We start from the raw sequence: 19,327 nt of genomic DNA on the forward strand, positions 1-19,327 counted from the left end.
CACTGGCTTTTGAAATAATTGAAGATACCTGCTTGCTCCCCCTCAGCAATGTGCAGTTTCTCGCAAAATAGCTCATTAAATCATTTGTAATAATATGTACCCATTAAAAGGTCACACGGTGTCGAGAGTGCCCTGCTGTGGCGATCGCATCAGCAACTCGAATGTTTCTGTTTCAATTTCTTATTGCTAGTATGATCAAACTCAACAGGGGGCCTGAATTAATGAACTTGCTGTGTTTGGACAGCAAATGCTGCATCATAAGGTGGAAATTATGCTTTGGTGTTGAGACCACAAGAATAATGTGCAGTAAGAAAAAAAAAACGTAGTTCTTTCTGCAATGTGTCTGCTTGTGAACTGTGTCTGTCCTTTAGAAATGCATGTCAAGGCCTTAGAGAAGGTATAGAGCAGCCTTACTAGAATGGTACCAGGGATGTGGGACTTCAGTTACATGGAGAGACTGGAGAAGCTGGGGTTGTTCTCCTGCGGGCAGGGAAGTTTCAGAGGAAATTTAACAGAGGTATTCAAAAACAAAATCATAAGGATTGAATTTGCTTCCACCACCCTTTCAGTTTTTGTAACTTGAACAGTAATACATACCTGTGGCCAGATAGCAGAATAAGAAGCAGAGCCTATTTTATCTGTTTTTTCCCCAACTAATCCAGCTCCTTCCAACTTACATGGGCTCTAAAGGTTCCTACTCCATAACTCCATAATATCATTGTAGCATCCCCAATACCGAACATCTGTTCCTGCTGGGGGACTTTAATGCCAGGGTTGGGGCCGACCATGACTCATGGCCCTCCTACCTTGGGTGCTATGGCATTGGAAGGATGAATGAGAATGGACAGAGACTGCTTGAGTTGTGTACCTATCATAACCTCGGCATCACCAACTTGTTCTTTCATATTAAACCCTGTCACCAGATTTCTTGGAGGCACCCAAGATCACATCGTTGGCACCAACTGGATCTCATCGTCACAAGGTGAGCCTCTTTAAACAGCGTTCAAATCACACGCAGCTTCCACAGTGTGGACTGCAACACTGACCACTCCCTGGTGTGCAGCAAGGTTAGACTCAAACCAAAGAAGCTGCATCACTCCAAGCAGAAGGGCCGCCCGCGCATCAACACTAGCAGAATTTCTTATCCACAGCTGTTACATACGTTTCTAAATTCACTTGAAAAAGCCCTTCAAAACACTCCTACAGGGGATGCAGAGACCAAGTGGGCCCACATCAGAGGTGCCATCTATGACTCAGCAATGATCACCTATGGCAAACGTGTGAAGCAGAATGCAGACTGGTTTCAATCTCACTTTGAAGAGCTGGAAGCCTGTCATAGCCGCTAAGCACATTGCACTGTTGAACTACAAGAAAGCCCCCAGCGAGTTAACATCCATAGCACTTAAAGCAGCCAGAAGCGCTGCACAAAGAACAGCCAGGCACTGTGCAAATGACTACTGGCAACACCTATGCAGTCATATTCAGCTGGCCTCCAAAACCAGAAACATCCGAGGAATGTATGATGGCATTAAGAGAGCTTTTGGGCCAACCATCAGGAAGATCGCCCCCCCTCAAATCTAAATCAGGGGACAAAATCACTGACCAACACAAGCAAATGGACCGCTGGGTGGAGCACTACCTGGGACTGTAGTCCAGGGAAAATGTTGTCACTGAGACCACCCTCAATGCAGCCCAGTCTCTGCCAGTCACAGATGAGCTGGATATACAGCCAACAAAATCGGAACTCAGTGATGCCATTGATTTTCTAGCCAGCAGAAATGTCCTTGGGAAGGATGGCATTACCCCTGAAATAATCAAGATGCCAAGCCTGCTATACTTTCAGCACTCTACGAACTGCTTTGCCTGTGCTGGGACGAGGGAGCAGTGCAACAGGACATGCGCGATGCCAATATCATCACCCTCTGTAAGAACAAGGGTGACCGCGGTGACTGCAACAACTACCGTGGAAACTCCCTGCTCAGCATAGTGGGGAAAGTCTTCACTCAAGTCGCTTTAAACAGGCTCCAGAAGCTGGCAGAGCGTGTCTACCCTGAGGCACAGTGTGGCTTTCGAGCAGAGAGATCCACCATTGACATGCTGTTCTCCCTTCGTCAGCTACTGGAGAAATGCCGCGAACAACATATGCCCCTCTACGTTGCTTTCATTGATCTCACCAAAGCCTTTGACCTCGTCAGCAGACGTGGTCTCTTCAGACTACTAGACAAGATTGGATGTCCACCAAAGTTACTAAGTATCATCACCTCATTCCATGACAATATGAAAGGCACAATTCAGCATAGAGGCACCTCATCAGACCCCTTTCCTATCCTGAGTGGCGTGAAGCGGGGCTGCGTTCTCGCACCTACACTGTTCGGGATCTTCTTCTCACTGCTGCTCTCACATGTGTTCAAGTCTTCAGAAGAAGTAATTTTCCTCCACACAAGATCAGATGGCAAGTTGTTCAACCTTGCCCGTCTAAGAGCGAAGACCAAAGTACGGAAAGTCCTCATCAAGGAACTCCTCTTTGCTGACGATGCTGCATTAACATCTTACACTGAAGAGTGTCTGCAGAGACTCATCGACAGGATTGCGGCTGCCTGCAACGAATTTGGCCTAACCATCAGCCTCAAGAAAACGAACATCATGGGACAGGAAGTCAGAAATGCTCCATTCATCAATATCGGCGACCACGCTCTGGAAGTAGTTCAAGAGTTCACCTACCTAGGCTCAACTATCACCAGTAACCTGTCTCTCAATGCAGAAATCAACAAGCGCATGGGAAAGGCTTCCACTGCTATGTCCAGACTGGCCAAGAGAGTGTGGGAAAATGGCGAACTGACACGGAACACAAAAGTCCGAGTGTATCAAGCCTGTGTCCTCAGTACCTTGCTCTATGGCAGCGAGGCCTGGACAACGTATGTCAGCCAAGAGCGATTTCTCAATTCATTCCATCTTCGCTCCCTCCGGAGAATCCTTGGCATCAGGTGGCAGGATCGTATCTCCAACACAGAAGTCCTCAAGGCGGCCAACATCCCCAGCATATACACCCTACTGAGCCAGCGGCGCTTGAGATGGCTTGGCCATGTGAGCCGCATGGAAGATGGCAGGATCCCCAAGGACACATTGTACAGCGAGCTCGTCACTGGTATCAGACCCACTGGCCGTCCATGTCTCCGCTTTAAAGACGTCTGCAAACGCAACATGAAGTCCTGTGACATTGGTCACATGTCATGGGAGTCAGTTGCCAGTGATCGCCAGAGCTGGCGGGCAGCCATAAAGGCGGGGCTAAAGTGTGGCGAGTCGAAGAGACTTAGCAGTTGGCAGGAAAAAAGACAGAAGCGCAAGGAGAGAGTCAAATGTGTAACAGCCCCAACAACCAGTTTTATCTGCAGCACCTGTGGAAGAGTCTGTCACTCTAGAATTGGCCTTTATAGCCACTCCAGGCACTGCTTCACAAACCACTGACCACCTCCAGGCACTTACCCATTGTCTCTCGAGACAAGGAGGCCAAAGAAGAGAAGAGGAAGAAGAAGAAAGGTTCCTACTTATCGATCAGGTTGAATTGCGGAATGGATGAAAAGGATAACAATATGATATTTAAAGGAACACAGAAGGGTCGGAAACCAGAGGGCACAGATTTAAACACAGATGGCACAGGAACTAGACATTAGGTGAGGAGAAATTGTTTTACACAGTGAGATGTTATGATCTGGAATGCATAGCCTGAAAGGGTGGTGGAAGCAGATTCAATAGGAACTTTCAAAAAGGCATCAGAGAAATACTTGAGGGGGAAACATTTCAGGGCAATGGGGAAGAGCAGGGGAGTTAGACTGATTGGATAGCTCATTCAAAGAGCCAGAAGAGGCAAGATAGAATAAATAGCCTGCTTCTGTGTTGTATGATTTTATGAATCTATAACTCCACGATTTCTCTGAATCCTTGGAGCTTACATCCTAGGTCAGTCTAAAAAGGTTAAATTGTGAGGAGAGGTTTCATTGAACTAGTCTGTATTCCCTTGAGTATAGAAGATTAATGGTGTAATCTAATTGAAGTGTTTAAGATGATTAAAGGAGTTTATAGGGCAGATAGAGAGAAACTATTTCCTCTGGTAGGGGAGCCCTTAACCTTAAAATTAGATGTCGGCCATTTAAAAGTGAAGTCAGGAAGTACTTCTTTACATAAAAGTGGAAATCTGGAACTCTCCCACAAAGCTGTTGAGGCTGGGAGATCAATTAAAATATTCAAAACTGAGATAGATAGATTTTTGTTAGCAAGGGTACTGTGGGATATGAAACCAAGGCAGATAAATAGAGTTAAGTTACAGATCAGCAATGATCTGACTGAATGGTTGAACAGGCTGGAGGGGGTGAATGGCCTCCTCCTGTTCCTATGCCAATGGGATGGGCTAAAGCCTGAAAGCTTTCCCTGCAGAATCGGAGTTCAATGGGGCCAATTTGATACCAAACCTTGATTATTTATTGTTGCAGTGATTTTTTTTCCTGTGGAGTCAGGCTGGAGGAAGAAGTCCTGCTCTCACTTTTTGTCTTGACAGAGCCAGGTTGAGTATTTGGGCCTCAGAGATTGCTTCTGGCATAGAACCACTGTCCCCTGTGATATGGAACTAGCACCAATCAAGTAGGCCAGAGGTGCATGGCCCTTTATTTACACTGTTGCAGCCATGTGGAAGGAAATATGGGCAGCTACTGCACTCCACAGTCTAATACAAGAAGGTTCAGACAGTTAACGCCATTCCTGTTAAGGAAGAATGCAAAGCAGAGTTAACTGTCCCCAGTGTTGTCCCCAATTCAGCAACATGTCTTTCTCTTATTTATTTTGTTGCTTTTTTTAGGTTCCAGTGAACTTGTCTTTTGCATTGCTGAGAACAAGCAATGGAGGTAACATATCACCATCTTGTGGGACACACATTGCATGGTGTCTGTAAATCCACCAACTTTCCACCATTTAGTAAAGCCCCACCTACTGCTAGTTCTCCCAACGATCGTAGCTGACAATAATTGTTGAAATCTTTTTTAATATTGCTTGGGCTTCCTTTCGTGGTGAGTGAAAGTGCCTCACCAGAATTCAGTCCCTCTGCTTATGAACTAAATGTTATTATGATGCGCTACACTCAATGAAAAGTTGCTAAATTTATTTCAAGGCATAAGATGGGGGTCCACATATATAAATAAGGCTGTAGGTATTGCAACTTATAATCCAATCTAATTCAAGCAGTAACACGCCTCGTATATTTTTGGTAGAATAGATCTGTATTGTAATAACACCAATAAATCAATGCGAATAATAATCTGGAAAGCAGATTTAAAATATCAAACCCTTTCTCAAAGACAGTTGAGACTGAGAGAAAGATTGTGAGCCCTGACTGACCTTCTCTATGTAAATGTGATCAGGGAATTGTTCTGCTGCTCAAGGGAAACAAAACTGCTCTCAATACTGCGATTTTGGTTGCACCTGACATAAATAATGGAAGGGGTGTGTGGGGTATAACACATAAATGATAATCAATCCCCTCCCCTAATCAACAGACGTATTCATGAATGTACATAGTTTAGATCGAAAAAAATGTATTCAGTAATTGCATGAATATTCCAGTGCCTTTGCAGAGGTGTATTTCACTGTCTGCAGTTAAGTGTGATAAATTCACACTGTTACCAGCCTTTAATAACTAGCTAGCTTCTTCAGCCAGAACAAAGCCTGACACAGCACCAGCTACTGGATAGATGAGGATGTCCAATGCAGCAGGTGCAAGTATTTATTATAGATCCTGGTGAAGACTGAGCTCTACTGAAGGCTTCACCTCGAGTTTCCAGGTGCTCCTTCTTCCTGATATCAACAGTCTGGGAAATGGACACTGCTCCACTATCCCCAAAACATAAACACCCATTAGCACCAAACAAATGTCCCCTAGAAGCAAACCTAGGGTTCATATGTGTATGCAAGGATTGAATGTGCGGCAACTAAGAACATTTGTTAAAAGGAATAGATACAAGATCCACTGTGCTATACTGCAAGGCAGTGAATCTGCCCACATGCTTCCCCAGTGTGGGTCAATAATATAGTTTCATTATACGCAGTCAAAGCACAGGAAGGTCAACTTAATACTGCGGAAGAGGAATCAATCTTAAGCGAAAAGGGATCCTACCAGGGCTGTAAAATTGCATTCAGATAATAGATTGAAACATTACACTTGATCTTAAAAGCTACCACACAGGATTAAAAAGACTCACCCTCTCCCACTCTCTTGGCAAAGGAGAGTGCAACTAAACATTTCAATGTTAAAGTACAGTTTCCGTTCTTATTTCAAAACAAAATGGCCTGAATTTGAAAATGCCAAAAATGTTTTAAAATATACAACAAAAAAACTCTACTTGATTTATAACTTCTGATGGAGCTAACTGGAAATTCAGCCCCCTGCCCTCTCCCACACCTTAAGGCAGGGGTTGCCTTTGCATAATTAGCACGAACAAGCCCTCTCTTCCATCTTAAAAAATACTTTTGTAGAAGTCAACTTGTTTCTGTGGTAGCACTTTTGCCTGTGAGCCAGAGGATTGTTAGATCAAGCCAGCACCACATAATCCAAGCTGATGTTTCAGTGCATTGCTGAGGGAGTACTACATTTCAGAGGTGCTGTCTTTCGCATGAGAGGTTAAACCAAGGCCTGACTGCCCTCTCAGTGGATGTAAAAGATCCGCTGGTAATATTTTGAAGAAGAGCAGAGAAGTTCTCTCAGTGTGTTGGCTAACGTTTGCCCTCAATCAACATCACTAAACATAGATTATCTGGTCATTTAGCTCATTGCCATTTGTGGAATCTTGCTATGAGCGAATTAGGCTGCTGTGTTTCATCACATTACAACAGTGACCACATTTCAAAATAATTCTTTGGCTATGACAGACATAGGGAGGGCACTATATAAATGCAACTCCTTTCATTCTTACTTCCTGAAGAATTATGTGTGTTTGGTGACCCATTTCACTAATGTATCTGATTCAGAATTGATTGCTGTCGATCGGTAACTATAGACGCAGACACATGGTCCCAGCTGTTATAGTCCAGGTACTTAAATTAAATCATTAGTGTGTGACAGAATTTTATAGTTCAAACTTTAAAGATGATTGATTTTTTAAAGCAATAAGCTAGATTACATGGGGCAACTGCAAACATAATTGGCACTTGTCAAAGGATAAATTACTGACAGCTTAGGTCCTAAAAGATAATAAAGTGATCTGTCTAGAATCTACCAACTGCATTACTTCTGTCGGGAGAATGCCCCTGCCTTTTTATTCTTTAAAGTTGATGTTCCTTATCAGCCTCTTTGGGAACATACTTAGCCAAAGGTGTTTGGAATAAGTATTTGATCCATCATTCTGACACCATGCTCAGCCTCTTCATTGTGGAAACCATTGAGTACAGCAGGCATCTGTTCAATTCTTCAACTCTTCCAAGATATTTCTTCAGTTTCCTACATTACAACAGTTCTTCAGTTTCCTACAATACACTTCAAAAGTACTTCATTTTCTCTGAAGCACTTTGGGATGTTCTGAGCTTGTGAAAGGTGCTAGATTGATGCAAGTTCTTCCTTTTTATATCTGAAAATGGTAAGAAATTGAATTGTTCTTGGAAAAGTTGCCAGTTGAACTGTGTTAATCTGTCATGGTTTGGACCCACTCCCAGTGTGTTTAGGACAAATACCCTTGATTAGGCATGGGAGCAGGAATGAGAAAGTCATCTGGATGTAAGAAATGGCAGGCTAATGACCTTATTAAATCTTAAGAAATTAATTGAATACTACACCATTAGGTCTCTCTCTCTCTCTCTCTCTCTCTCTCTCTTTTCTCTCTCTCTCTCTCTCTGTGTTCTCTCTAATTCAGCAGGCCTGCCAGAGCTGACACAGACACAGAACAGCATAGTAAGGATCTTTCACAAGGCCTGTAATCTCTTCCAAGGACATAATTCTAAGCCTTTGTGTAGGCATTTCAGGGCCTGATAAGATGGAACCTCATGTCTACATATATAAAACAAACAGTCTGGGAGAAGGTAGCAAGATGTCCATGCAAAAATGGGCAAGTGGTTGGCCTCATTGCCTAGGAGCGATTCAACTTGGGTATCTGTTCCCCGGTAATTGGACAACTGAATGGGAAGATGTAATTGAATGAGTGATTGGCATAAGGTATCCATCAGCCCCTAGAAATAATGTATATAAACGGGTCGAGGAGGAACGATTACAACGGATAGGGAAAGAGGGAAAGGCTCCTTTGAGGTGGATCCATGATAGCTTCAGCTTACCACCTCCAGCCAGCTTGAGAGAGAACTTTTTTTTTAGTTTAGAGATACAGCACTGAAACAGGCCCTTCGGCCCACCGAGTCTGTGCCGACCATCAACCACCCATTTATACTAATCCTACACTAATTCCATATTCCTACCACATCCCCACCTGTCCCTATATTTCCCTACCACCTACCTATACTAGGGGCAATTTATAATGGCCAGTTTACCTATCAACCTGCAAGTCTTTGGCTTGTGGCAGGAAACCGGAGCACCCGGAGGAAACCCACGCAGACACAGGGAGAACTTGCAAACTCCACACAGGCAGTACCCAGAATTGAACCCGGGTCGCTGGAGCTGTGAGGCTGCGGTGCTAACCACTGCGCCACTGTGCCGCCCACTGAAGGAGAAGAGCTTGAGAGATCAAACCACTTCACCTCACCTGTCCATTGTCTGTCTGATCCAGGATCAGTAAACTGTCCTCACCTGTTATAAGTTGTATGTTTGCTTATTCTGAATTTGAACTGCTGCTTCTCAATAAACGATTTGTAACTCCTCGACTCTTTTGAGTAATCTGTGACCCCTGCGATCCAATCTTACATGAGGAAATGGGATGGATTTCCACACAAAACCATTTGCTATATACTGTATATTGGGAGAAGTTATTTTCAATAAACAGTTTTGCTATCAGGTTTATTAACAAACGAGGAATGCAAATATCACAATACTGGAGCTTAAAAGTGGCATTTAGAACTCAAATGACAAGACAATAATAGAGAAGACCAATAATGTCATTCCTGTCTGTAAATAAGGTATGTACCAACCACAAAGATAACCAAAGCCCTAAAAACTAAAGCATACAAAATTATGAATTGGTTAAAACTACCTTTCTCAAATATGAGAGAGTGTTTATATCTTTATTAAAGCCTATTGAAACACAATTTTACCTAAAAATACTTGCATACTTTACATATACCTACTGCTTGTTGAGATACCGTTTATTGCAAATACACTGAACCTCCGACACTCCGAACAGTCAGAAATTAAACAAAACGCTAAATGTTTGATCGACAAAACAAAAATAGTAAATAAAATAACACATTACATTAAGAAAGCAGTTTTGAAGAAGGGCATTCTCTGGAATCATTAAATTGCACCTTCTCTTTTCACATGCTGGTATAGCTGCTGTGTATTTCCAAAATGCTCTGTTTTTATTTGCAATTTCTCTTGTACTTGTAATTTTATAATGCTATGATTAGGATCTCCCATTCCAGTAGATTTGAGCTCATTGTAGATGCATTAGAATAATTACCATGGTTCCCAAGCCATCTCTTAATACACAGGGTGACGATACCTCGTGTTCAGCTAACATAATGCAAACATATCTTTTATCATAATAATAATATCATAATCTGAAGAAGGGTCACTGACCCGAAACGTTAACTCTGCTTCTCTTTCCACAGATGCTGCCAGACCTGCTGAGTGGTTCCAGCATTTCTTGTTTTTATATCTTTTATCATCTCAGGGTAAGTATTATTACAATTAGTATAATCTTTTGTTTAGGGTTTGAGACAGCCCTTTCCTCAAATCCATTTGGACAAATTCTGAACAGGCTGAGGCTCTTTACTCCAGAAAAGAGGAGACTGTGAAGTGATCTGATAGAAAAAAGAAAAAGTAAGACTTGGATTTATATAGCACCTTTTATAACTTCAGGACAGCCCAAAGCACTTTGCAGCCAACAAAATACTTTTGAAGTGCATTCACTGTTGTAATGTAGGACATGCAGAAGCCAATATGCACTCAGCAAGCTCCTAAAAATAGCACTTAATCCGGTAACAACAGATAGCAGACAATCTGTTTCCAGCAATGTTGGTTGAGGGATAAATGTTGGGGCGATCCCCCTGGTTGTCTTCAAAATAATGCCATGGGATCTTTTACGTCAACCTGAGTGGGCAGACAGGGCCTAGATTTAAAGTCTCATTATGATGGGTTTCGACAAGGTAGATGTAGAGAAGATGTTTCCACTTCTGGGAGAGCCCAAAACCAGGGCCATGAATTTAAGATAATCATTCATAAATCCAATAAAGAGTTTAGGAAAGCTTGTTTAGCCAGAGAGTTCTAGGGATGTAGAACTTGCTACCACATGAAATGGTTGAGGTGATTAGCACAGATGCATTTAAGGGGAAATTAGATATGTTCGTGAACTATAATGCTACTTGGTGTATTTTATAGGTCACCAAATAATGGGACGGAGATTGAGGAGCAGATTTGCAAGAAAATTACTGAGAAGTGCATGAACTGTAGAGTAAATAATGGGAGATCTTACCTACCCCAATATTGAATAGACTGAGTTCTGATGAAAGGTCAGAGACCTGAAACATTAACTCTGTTTGTCTCTCCACAGATGCTGCCAGACACGCTGAGTATTTCCAGTATTTTCTGTTTTTATTTTAGATTTCCAGCATCCACAGGAATTTGCCTTTGAGTTAATAAAGCAAATGGGATCCTTGGCTTGGGGGCATAGAGTACAAAAGCCAGAAAGTTATGCTAAATCTATTTAATACACTAGCTTGACCCCAGCTGGAATATTGTTTTCAATTCTGGGCACGACATTTTAGGAAGGATGTAAAGGCTTTGGAGAAGGTACAGCAGAGATTTACTAGTGATTACAGTTATGTGGATAGACTGGAGCAGCTGGAGTTGTTCCCCTCAGTGCAGAGAAAGCTAAGAGGAGATTTGATAAAGGCTTTTAAAATCATGAACGGTTTAGATAGAGTAAATAAAGAGAAACTGTTTCCAGTAGCTGAAGGATCAATAAACAAATTTAAGGTGATTGGCAAAAGAACTAGAAGTGACATGAGGAAAACTTTTTTTATGTAATGGCTGGTTAGAATTTGTAATGTGCTGCCGGATAGGGTGCTGGAAACAGATTCAACAGTAACTTCAAAAGGGAATTGGATAAATAATTGAAGGAAAAAGTATTGCAGAAATATGGGGTAAGAGAGGGAGAGTGGGACTAACTGGACTGCTCTTTAAAAGAACTGGTGCAGACTCGATGGGCCTAATTGCCTCCTTCTGTGCTGTATTATTCTATGATTCTATGAGGGAGAAAGGAATAGAATAATATGTTGATAAGATGAGATGAAGTAATTTTATTGGGAAGAGGCTCCTGTGGAGCATAAACACCATAGACCTTTGGGTTGAATGGCCTGCTTCTGTGCTGTAAATTCTATGTACATCAGAACCTAAGAACATAAGAAATAGGAGCAGGAGTAGGCCATTCAGCCCTTTGAGTCTGCTCCGCCATTCAATGAGATCATGGCTGATCTTCTACTTCAGCACCATTTTCCTGCACTATCCCTGTATCCCTTGATGCTCTTAATTTGTAGAAATCTATCGATCTCTGTCTTGAACATACTCAATGACTGAGCCTCCACAGCTCTCTGGGGCAGAGAATTCCAAAGATTCACCACCCTCTGAGTGAAGAAAATCCTCCTCATCTCAGTCCTAAATGGACTGCCCCTTATTCTGAGACTGTGTTCCCTGGTTCTAGACTCCCCAGTCAGGGGAAACATCCTTCCTGCATCTACTCTGTCGAGCCCTGTAAGAATTTTGTATGTTTGAATGAGACCACCTCTCATTCTTCTAAACTCCAGAGAATAAAGGCCCAGTCTATTTAATCTTTCCAGAGAGGACAATCCCTCCATCCCAGGACTTAGTTTGGTGAACCTTTGTTGAACACCCTCTACGGCAAGTATATCTTTCCTTAGGTAAGGAGACCAAAACTGAATGCAATATTCCAGGTGTGGTCTCACCAAGGCTCTATATAATTGCAGTAAGACATCTTTACTCCTATACTCGAATCTTCTTGCAATAAAGGCCAACATACCATTTGCCTTCTTAATTGCTTGCTGTACTTGCATGTTAGCTTTCAGTGACTCATGAACAAGGACACCCAAGTCCCTGTTAAGTTTAGCACTTCCCAGTTTCTCACCATTCAAGAAATACTCTGTATTTCTGATTTTCCTACCAAAGTGGATAACCTCATATTTCTCCACATGGTATTCCATCTACCAAATTTCTACCCACTCACTTAGCCTCTCCAAATCTCCTTGGAGTGTCTTTACATCCTCCTCACAACTCACACTTTCACCTAGTTTTGTGTCATCTGCAAACTTGGAAATGTTACATTTAATCCCCACATCCAAATCATTGATATAGGTTGTGACTGGCTGGGGCCCAAGCACTGATCCTTGCGGTACCCCACTAGTCACAGCCTGCCAATCTGAAAATTACCAATTTATTCCTACTCTCTGTTTTCTGTCCATGAACCAGTTTTAAACCCATGCCGGTATATTCCTCCAAATCCCATGTGCTCTAATTTTGTTTACTAACCTCTTATGTGGGACCTTCTCAAAAGCTTTCTGAAGATCTAAATATACCACATCCACTAGTTCCCCCTTACCTATTCTGCTAGTTACAACCTCACAAAACCCTAACGAGGTTTGTTAAACATGATTTCCCTTTCATAAATCCATGCTGACTCTGCCCAATCCTACCATTATTTTCTAAGTGTCCTGTTATCACATCCTTTATTACAGATTCAAGCATTTTCCCTATGATTGATATTAAATTAACAGGTCTGTAGTTCTCCATTTTCTCTCTCCCTCCCTTCTTAAATAGTGGGGTTACATTTGCTACCTTCCAATCTGCAGGAACCATTCCCGAGTCTACAGAATATTGGAAGGTGACCACCAATGCATCTACTATCTCTACAGCCACCTCTTTCAAAACTCTGGGATATAGATCATCGTGTCCAGGGGATTTATCTACTTTAAGCCCCATTAATTTCTCTAGTGCTATTTTATTTACTAATATTAATATCTTGCAGTTCTTTGTTTACACGAGTCCCTTGATTCTCCATTATTTCTGGGAAGTTTTTAGTATTTTCCTCCGTGAAGACAGACACGAACTAATTCTATGTAAATGGATGGAAGTGTTTGTATTTCTGTTAACTGTAAAGGATCCAAAGTAAAATATTCTGACAGTTTCACTGAAGTAGATTTTGACTTGATGTGATAATGTAAAACAGGTGATAGCAAATAATTTTCTTTTCCTTCCAGAGAGTGTCAGCTGTGGCTCAGTTGGGAGCACTCTTGTCTCTGAGTTACAAGATTCTGCATTTAAATCCCAACCCAGGGTTTGAGCACAAAAATCTATGCTGACACTCCACTGCAGTACTGAGGGAATGTTGGACTGTCAGAGGTGCTGTCTAAGGCCGCATCTGCCTGTTTGGGTGACTGTACAAGATCCCATTGCATTATTCTGAAGAAGAGCAGGGGAGTTATCCCTGCTGTCCTGGCCAATATTTATCCCTCAATCACCATCACAAAAAAACAGATTATCTGCTCATTATCACATTGCTATTTGTGGGAATTTGCTGTGTGCAAATTGGCTGCAACATATCCTACATTACAACAGTGACTACGCTTCAAAAGTACTTCATTGCCTGTAAAGCACTTTGGATTGCCCTGTGGTTGTGAAAGGCACTGCATAAATGCAAGTCATTCTTTTTTTTGTTGTTATAGGGAGAGCTGTAAACAGGCAGTTTGCTGTCACCTGTTCTATACTATCATACAGAGTCAAAATCTACCCTACAGTGTGTGTGTCCCAAAACTATGCAGATTTTTTTTAAAAACTGAAAAACATAGATGAAGAAGACCGTTTGGCACTACTGGCCGACTGTGTGTGACACTGTACATCAGACATGTTAGCAAGGCAACTAATCCTCACAAATTCTTAGCACTGGCAATATACCAAATGTGCATTCCAGTTTTTGTTGCTATTTAATCTCCCTGCTGAAGCTGGTACCTGTGTCAAATGTAAAATGGTTTGTCATTTGTACCTGCTGTACCATTGATCTGTTTTACCTTTATAAAAATTGCAACATTTTTATAGTAGGGTGGATTATGCATGTTCTGCTGTCTTTGATGGTTATCAGTTGTTCTTTTATGAGCGAAAAAGTATTTGTCTTCAAAGTTTTCTATTTTGATAGAAAATGTGTTAAGACCTCAGATCCTCAACTGATCTAAACAAAATCCTAACATTTTTTTGAATAATACTGTACAGATTTAAACAAGCCCACCAAGTGTACATAACTGGAACATTGAATAATGGGAGGTGAGGTGGTGGCATAGTGGTAATGTCACTAGGCTAGTAACTGGTAACCCAGAGCCTCAGGCTAATGCTGTGCAGACATGGCTTCGAATCCCACCATGGCAGATGGTGGAATTTGAAGCTCACCCTCTGTCTGTATACCCTGTGCTGGAGATATCGCCTCCTCGCAACTCTCTGTCCATCCCCACTCTCATGTGGAGTCACGTGAGGCTGTTGCTGCTGGTGCTGTTGTTGCTGCTGCTGGTGCTGTTGCTGCTCCTGCTGCTCCCCACCGTGGGTGCAAGCGACTGCTGCATAAGCTGCTCCCATGCTTGTGCTTGCAGGATTAGTTCTGACAGCCTGAGATTGCTACTTTGAGGATCAATTTCAACTGTTTGGCAGCACTTTCAACTGCCTGAGTATACTCACCTTCATCTCAACTTCCTTGCTGTCAGCCCTGGCATGGAGGGCATTGGTGATCTGCCTGATTCAGTCATGCACTGCAGACTCAAGAGATGTGCCCTGGAGCAGCCCAGAAGAAGCCTAAGGTGAAAAGGTTAAACGCGCTGGTGACTTTGACAACCATTGGTCACCTGGTCTAGCCAGTAGCAGGTCCTGATGCAGCAGGCTGCATAGATCAATGGCAGCCTGCTGATGTAGTGCACCAGGAAATAACTCTTGGCCTATACACACATGGGCTGTGTAAGGTCTTCTACAAGCAGCCCCTCACACCAGCAGTGCTCGAACAGGTCCAGCTGCTGATTTACCTGGTTGTTGAGGCCGCTGCTGTTCTCACTCCTGTTCTTCCATGGACAGTATTGAAATAGAAATACACCCATGATAGGTTGTGAGTGCTTAGAGAGTAGTATAGCACACAGACTACACGCACCCTGTCAGGAAACAGGAGACCCTGCTTCTCTCGACTGGAAAAGAATGAGCAAGTGGATAGAATTCATAGCCCACGTATACTCATTTGTTTAAAGAATTTCCTTGCAACTTTTCCATAAGACAGAGTCCAAATGGAGTGCTATGGTCTGACTGCCTGCAGTTTGCTGTCCCTTTAAATCCAGTTTCAAGTCAGGCCCATCAACTTGTGAAACTAATCCCATAAAGTTTTACTCAGCGGGTTTGGTGTTGGATGGACTTCTGACCCACCAGTTAAAATCGCATTGGCGTCTTAGTGATATCATAGGACCCCAATTTGCATTTAGTAATGAGGGACCTGCTTTTTTTGGTGGGTGCATTTGGTAGAAGAGTCAAATTCCAAGATAAAATGGCAATTAATGGGTTTTCAGCAGGAATGGGACAGCAAGTCGATGTTTGCTATTTTAAATGCTCAAACCAATGTGATAATTTTCATACTCAGGGCGCGCAGTAGGTGCATCAGGAATAGACCAGGAATTCCCCAGACATGCAGGGGAGGGTGGGCAGAGGATTTGCCCTCTCCCTCTACCCCCTCATTGGAAAATGACTCCGTTGTAGAAATGAGATGGAATCCATTTTTGAACCCCTTTCCAATTGGTCTTCTGGGGAATAGTTACCTGCACATTATTCCAATTGTGTCATCATTAGCAGCATAAACGAGGTTAGAATAACATTTGCTGACTTGGAATAAAATGTCTAAAATTAATAAAATTGAACAGGCTGACAGATGACCATGGCAGCTGGTGGAATTTAAATTCAATTAATTAATTAAAAAAAATCTGAAATTAAAGAAAAAGCTAATCTCAGTAATAGTATCATGAAACTATCATCAATTGTCATTAAAGCCCATCTGGTTCACTAATGCCCTTTAGGGAAGGAAATCTGCTGTCCTTACTTGGTCAGGCCTGCATGTGACTCCAGACCCACAGCAATGTGGTTGACTTTTAACTGCCCTCTGAAATGGCCTAGTAAGCCGCTCAGTTCATGGGCAATTAGGGATGGGCAACAAATGTTGGCCTTGCCAGTGACACCCACATCCCATGAAAGAATAAAAAAATGGTCTTTAAAATTATGAAGAGGTTTGATCGGGTAGATGTAAAGAAGATGTTTCCACTCGGGACCATAAACATAAGATAGTCACTAATGAATCAATAAGAAATTCAGGAGAAACTTCTTTATCCAGACAGGGGTTAGAATGTGGAACATGCTATCAAATACAGTGGTTGAGGCGAGTATCTTTGATGCATTTAAGGGAAAGCTAGATAAGTACATGAGGGAGAAAGAAATAGAAGGTTATGCTGATAGGATTAGATGAAGTAGGATGGGAGGAAGATCATGGAGAATAAACACTGGCACAGACCAGTTGGATCAAATGGCTGTTTCTGTGCTGTAAATTCAGTGTAACACATGTAAAATTTCCTTATCATACATCCTCATATTTGATTATCTTTGTTGACAAGTGGTTTAAATTTACTCGAAAAATTTGGTGAAAAAATAATCCTAGTCATATCCTTTACAAATGGATACCCCTTCTACATATGTATATGCTCATATTTTATGTTCCAATGTATATTACACTACATTTATCCACATTAAACTCCATCTGTCTTTCCTCAGCTCTGTTTGCTCCAATCTTTTTGAACACTACTCATTTTCTTTATACTTGTCATCTGGTCAGGTAGCTTGATACCATCAGTAGACTTTATAATATCAGAAGTACTCTAATCATCCATGAACAATGTAAACAACAGGAGACTTAGGGTAGATCTCTGCAGAAACTCACCTGTCACTGTCCATGCCAGAGGTTTCTTCCATTTATCATCTTCTGCTTCTCTGCCTATTGCCACATGAGGTTTCAAACCAGTTTGCTAATGTGACATTAATTCCGCAAGCCTTAACCTTTAGAAGTCTTGTGCTTTATAAAAGGTCTTCTGAGAATCCAGTTATATTCACTTGATAACCTTGGCCTGCTAACTTGGCTATTACCTCAAAGAATTCCAGTACATTGGTGAGTAGCTTAACTCAGAGTCTGGTTTGGGAGTTGCTCCAATATCCAATTTTGTTACTGCTGCATTAAAAAAAAACTGAACTGGTCAAATCTGGATGCCTTCAAGTGAGGAGATGTGAATATGGGAGAAGATGACCCCATTTCTTGAAGCATTTTGGTGCTATTGACATTCTGTCATAGCTCAGAATGATCCATGGAAAAGCCTGCGAGGGAAGGTGAGCAATTCCCTTCATACTGCAACAAAAGCAAAATACTGCAGATGGGGAAAATCTGAAATAAAACCCACAAATTTCTGCAAGTGCGCAACAGGTCAGGCAGCATTTATGGAGAGAGAAACAGTTAAAGTTTCAGGTTGATGACTTTTTGTCAGGACTGGAAGAAATTAGGGATGAACAGTTTGTAAGAAAGTACTGGGGCAGGGAAAGGAGGAGAGGGGAAGAAAGAACAAAGGGGAAGGACTGCAATAAAGTGGAAGGTGGTCATGGAACAATTAAAGATGGGTCTAGAGAAGTTGCAAATGGTAACAGCAGAACAATTACCAGCACCTGCTGTCTGAAAAAAAATGGGAGCAATGTTTATGATCGAATGATGGTCTGGGGAGACCAAATACAGATTGGGTGATCATTTTACTGAACATCTCTGTTCAGTTTGCAAGCGTGATCCTGAGCTTCCTGTTGCTTGCCATTTTAAATCTCTGTCCCACTCCCACTCTGACCTCTTTGTCCTTGGTCTCACATGCTGTTTCAATGAAGTTTAATGGAAACTCAAGGGACAGCACCTTATCTTTCAGTGAGGCCCTTTACAACCTTCTGGACTCAATATTGAGTTCAACATTCTCAGATCATAACCACCGCTCCCATTTTTTGGGAATGGTTCTGCAGTTGTCATTTACAGCTGGTCGAGACCCATCTTTTGTTTTCTTATTTATTGCAGTCCCACCTTCCACCCTTTCACAGACCTTCCCTTTTCTTCTTTCCTCCCCTTGCTTCAGTGCTTGCTTAAAAAAACTGTTAATTCTCTAATTTCTTCCAGTTCTGACAAAGGATTTACGACCTTTCATTTTTACCATTTCTCTTTCCACAGATGCCGCCTGCCCAGTTGAGTATTTCCAACATTTTCTCTGTTTTATTCCTTTATACTGTATCTCACTAAGCTACCTGACAGTTTCCATTACTCTGTATGCTCTATTATTGGAGGGATTGAATAAACAACAGTTGCTTAGCAACAAATATCCAATGATCCAGTTTAATCTCTATTCTCTTGTAGAAGTTCAGCAAATTTGAAATTGGCCTAGAACTGGCTGGAAAATAACACCAGTTCAGTGTGCATTCCATTATTAGTGCGTAAGTAACAAGTAATTTGTGCTGAGGAAGAGATACATCCTGAAATGAGAATCTCCACAAATAGCTGGATGATTTAATCCATCATTAGTCTTGCCAAAATGACAGCTCATTGTCAACTTCCCCATGAATTTCAAGGAATTGCTGGATTTGTGCCGTAGATAAGAATTAAACTTGCCTCACAAATTGAGGGCTGCTATTTTATGACACAAAACCCTTATTAATGGGGTGATTTATGTTCCTACAAAGCCACTCAATCTCTCCAGCCCAGAGAGGACATAACTGAAACTGTGGAGTCTCACTCCTGAAGGTAGTAAATTGTTCTTGGAGGTTTTTTACATTTTAAATTTTTTCTCACATTTCATTTCTATCCCACTTTTCTTTCTTTTTAATCCAATCTTTCTTTCCCTCTCTGGCTTTAATTCAATCCATCTCCTTTGTCATTCCTCTGATTCGTTCTTTATGCTTAAATTTAATTGGTTAAGGAGATAGACTGTTGGTCCTGTCATTTACCTACATCCAAGATGCTGTGTTGACCTCATGCAATTTGTACTTCCAGCAATTTGTGGTCCAAAAATAATTGGAACTGACAGGTGAGGAAAAAAATTACAACTT

The 19,327-nt window shown here is 41.8% G+C and overlaps 1 protein-coding gene across 2 annotated transcripts in view; it reads right to left on the reverse strand.

Annotated features, from left to right (window-relative positions):
* Positions 1-19,327, reverse strand: part of LOC137372316 (sperm-associated antigen 16 protein) — a 1,170,879-nt gene that overhangs the window by 508 nt on the left and 1,151,044 nt on the right. The gene's annotated exons all lie outside the window — the stretch shown is intronic.

The sequence above is a fragment of the Heterodontus francisci genome, chromosome 7 (genome assembly GCF_036365525.1).
Source record: "Heterodontus francisci isolate sHetFra1 chromosome 7, sHetFra1.hap1, whole genome shotgun sequence".
Classification (NCBI taxonomy): domain Eukaryota; kingdom Metazoa; phylum Chordata; class Chondrichthyes; order Heterodontiformes; family Heterodontidae; genus Heterodontus; species Heterodontus francisci.